Source organism: Notamacropus eugenii, chromosome 4, assembly GCF_028372415.1.
Source record: "Notamacropus eugenii isolate mMacEug1 chromosome 4, mMacEug1.pri_v2, whole genome shotgun sequence".
Lineage (NCBI taxonomy): Eukaryota > Metazoa > Chordata > Mammalia > Diprotodontia > Macropodidae > Notamacropus > Notamacropus eugenii.
In genome coordinates this window covers 52,454,305-52,458,117 of record NC_092875.1, presented here as the reverse complement: position 1 = coordinate 52,458,117, position 3,813 = coordinate 52,454,305, and the positions used below count along the sequence as shown (strand labels likewise).

Below are 3,813 nucleotides of genomic sequence, written 5' to 3'. Positions count from 1 at the left end.
TTGCTAATCTTAACTCCTAATATCCAAGTATCCTCTTCATGGTCTATGTAGAGCCACTTTTCGTTTTTGTGCATTTCATGGGTGATTTGGCTGTTCAAAATGGCCCCAAGTGTAGTGCTGAAGTGCTAGCTAGTGTCCCTAAGCACAAGAAGGCTGTGATGTGCCTTAGGGTAAAACCACATGTGTTAGATAAGCTTCATTCAGGCCTGAATGATAGTGCTGTTGGCCATGAGTTTAATGTTAATGAATCCACAATATGGTCCATCCAGAAAAAGAAAAAGGGAATCAATCCACTGATCTGTACATGAGGCTGCTGAAGAAAGTGCTAAAGTAAATGTTGTGACTAGAGTCAAATATATATGTGTGTATAAGATATAAGACAGACAGACAGAGAGAGAGAAAGAGACAGAGACAGGGACAGAGAGACACAGAGAGAAACAGAGACACACAGAGAGGGACAGAGAGAGAGAGAGAGAGAGAGAAAGAGAGAGAGAGAGAGAGAGAGAGATCTATCCTGCAATGGATAGGCCACAGCCCTGGAGCTGAGTTCAAATACCTCCTCAGACACTTACTAGCTGTGTGACCCTGGTCAAGTCACTTAATAAAACTGTTTGCCTCAGTTTTCTCATCTGTAAAATGAGCTGGAGAAGGAAATGTCAAACCACTCCAGTACCTTCAACAAGAAAACCCCAGATGGAGTCACAAAGAGTTGGGCACGACTAAACAGCAAATATAAATAGAGTTTAGTTTTGGGGAGGATTGAAAAGGTCAATCTATAGATCCAAAGCACTCGTTCATCTTTAAAATATTGATTCACAAAATTAAACTTGTCATTTAGGCAATGCGTAGTTCAGCTGAATGAAAAAAAACAAGAAGTAGCTGCAGAAATTCAAAACTACCATAACCAGGAAGGCATTTCTTCTATCACCGTAATGTGAATTAAATTTTTCTCTTTGTATTGACTCATAGGTGGGCAGCCAAAAAGCAAATCGCCCTCTATGGATCAACAATCATTTCAAAATTACTATTTAAATGTAATGGTGGACTAGCCAATAAGCCCACTCCTTATGAACACGCAAACTATACTCAGCTCATGTGATCTCTAAGCTGTTGTGGTTTTTAAGATTTTTCACCTGCCAAATTCATTAAGGATTTACTAAAATTCTAGAGATTACCAAAAACTAATTTGCCTTAAAGTGAAAACTGATTTCATAAATATAGGTGGTCTTTCACTATCTTGAAAGAGCCATAATGGCCTTATTATTACTACTCTGATTGGGAGTGAAGGAAGTACTTAAAATAGCAACTTTTATTTTGTATTTCCAGTCTATAAGAATAAAATGTGATCATCTTTTTGAAAGACAGAGTACACATTTATTGAGACCCTACTGGGTAGTACTTTACTAGATACCACAGTTAGTTACAGAGGACTAGACCTGAAGGATAGACCATGGGATGTATTCATGCTTCCTATTAGTAATGGAAGCTGTGACATTCAAAGGGCATCTTTTGCATATGCAGAAATCAAAATCAAATTTAATGCAAACCATGGCAAAAAAAATTTTTTGAAGTCAAACTAACTTTTGATGACAAACTATGACCATTATCAAATATTTTCCTGTACCTTGTAAGCCTCACCTCTAAATCAATCCCAGCCCTGCCTCCTGCCCCACTGGTCCATGCCCTTGTCTGCCATCCTCTTCCCAGACCCTATAGTTCCAGAGTCCACAGACCCCTCCAGGAGATCCCAGCCATTTCCCCTCACTCTGGTAATTATCTATAGTTTATTCTGTCCATACTTTCTTTGCATATAGTGATGTATATGTCCCCACCCACCCACATTAGACTGAGATCTCCTTGAGGGCAGGGACTATTTTACCTTTCTTTGTGCGCCCAGGGCATGGCACAGTTGGTTGGCACATAGAAGGCTCTTAATAAATACTTATTGAAGGACTGATCGGTTCCCATCCCAGTGGGTTCCACATGGACCTCCACCTCCTTCCTCCTATCCCAAGCCCAAGCCCCACCCTAACCTCCTTCTCTGAACCCCGCCTCTGGGCGGGAAGCATCCCTTTGGTGATTTATTAGCTTAAAGCTGCTGCTTAAAGAAAGGGGAGGTTAAGTTGCAATCAAAAGACTTGGTGTCAGACACACAAAAGCTCTGCAGCAGCAGAAGCAGGTGAGCCTCGGGAAGCCTCTCTCTGTTCCAACATCTCTCTGTGTTGCAGGTAAGTCCCTCCTGCATGCACCGCCCCCTCCCCAGCTCAATCCCTCCTGCCCTTTGCCCAGACCATTCTTGTAGAGACTAGTCCTGCGGAAGTGGAGGGGATAATTGGAGCCTTTAAAGGTCTGTTCCGTCAGTGATGCATGCCCATCCTCACAAGGGAGGCTTTCTGGTAATGTGTCCAAAACCGAACTCATCATATTTTACCCCAAACCATTCCCTTTTCCCAACTTCTTTTCTACTGTTGAGGGTACCAGCAGTCTCCCAGTCACCCGGGCTCAGCTATTTAGGTGCCATCCTCACCTCCCCCCTTTCTCTCACGTTTCATATCCAAGCACTCATCAAAAGCTTCTCTGGTTGGAAACTATAATGAACCTGGCACACACTATAATCACCTCATGCTGAGATTATTTCATGGCTTCTGCCTCAATTTACCCTTTGGTAAATTGGTCTTCTTGGTCTCAATTTCATGGTCTTCTTGCCGCAATTTACCCTTTCCTATAAACCCAGATCTGACCATGTCACACAACTCCTTCTTCAGCCTGTTCAATAAACTCCACTGGCTCCCTGTCACCTTCAGGATCAAATCTAAAACGCTGTGTTCAGCTTTTAAAGCCCTTCAAAACCTTCCCCCCACCCCCCACCCCCTCCTTTCCAGTCTTCTTTGAACATCCTATAGGACCCAGAGAAGCTAATCTTTTTGTTCTTCCTCTTTTTTTTATTTTAAATGCAACTTTATCTGCATAATCTGAAATACATACAGAGTACAGTTATTAACTATGAACTAGCACAAGACTGCTTGCCAGGAATCTGAAATTATCAACCTGATTCCATAACACAATTTAAGAATTCTTTTTTTAGGGAGTGCCATTGCCTGTGAGGGGATATTGAAGGGGAAAAAGTGGTCTTACAATCCAACCAGAAGGAATACTACCTTCTAAGAACAAAACAATTCTTCTATATTTCCCTGGGCTTGGGTCAACTTAAACTGGCTCCGAGTTAGATGATGCTTTTCTAGATCTTCAAACCCAATACTTAGGGAAAAGGTGGTATGAAGTTCCTGGATATCATAACAAGCCTGTTGGAGCTTGTCTTGAAGGCTGCTTGGGAGACCTTGGACTTTAGGCATGAGGTCCATGAAGGCCGATTGTAATTTCAGGGCAATGCTACAGGCCATGCTCAGAGTCCGGATTTCCAGGAGCTGTGTATCACCATCCATGTTTTCAAACTGGTTCTTACTACTCTTGATTCACATCTCAAGTAGGGCCTTATGGTAATTCTGCCGATCCTCAGAACCTTGCTTGCTTTGATAAGTCAATTCAATTGCTTCACAGAGCTGGTACAAGAGTTTTCCGATGTTCTTGGCACCTCTGATATTTTCCAATGCATGCTTATATGCCTGAGGCTGCTCTGCTTGGCAGAGAACCTAGTGACGTGAAGTAGCCTTTGTCTCTTGAAGACTCCTCTCTAAAATGACATGTCTTCCTCTGAAAATTCTTGGATGTTATCCACATCTGGTGAGACTGAGAAGTATTTATCCATTGTTGCCTCCAATAAGACATTCCATCTTCCATCCCCAGGCATTTTTA

General features: G+C 42.3%; 1 pseudogene; it reads right to left on the bottom strand.

Moving 5' to 3' along the window:
• Positions 1–3,137: 3,137 nt before the first annotated feature.
• LOC140498098 (perilipin-3-like) lies at positions 3,138–3,813 on the bottom strand (annotated as a pseudogene).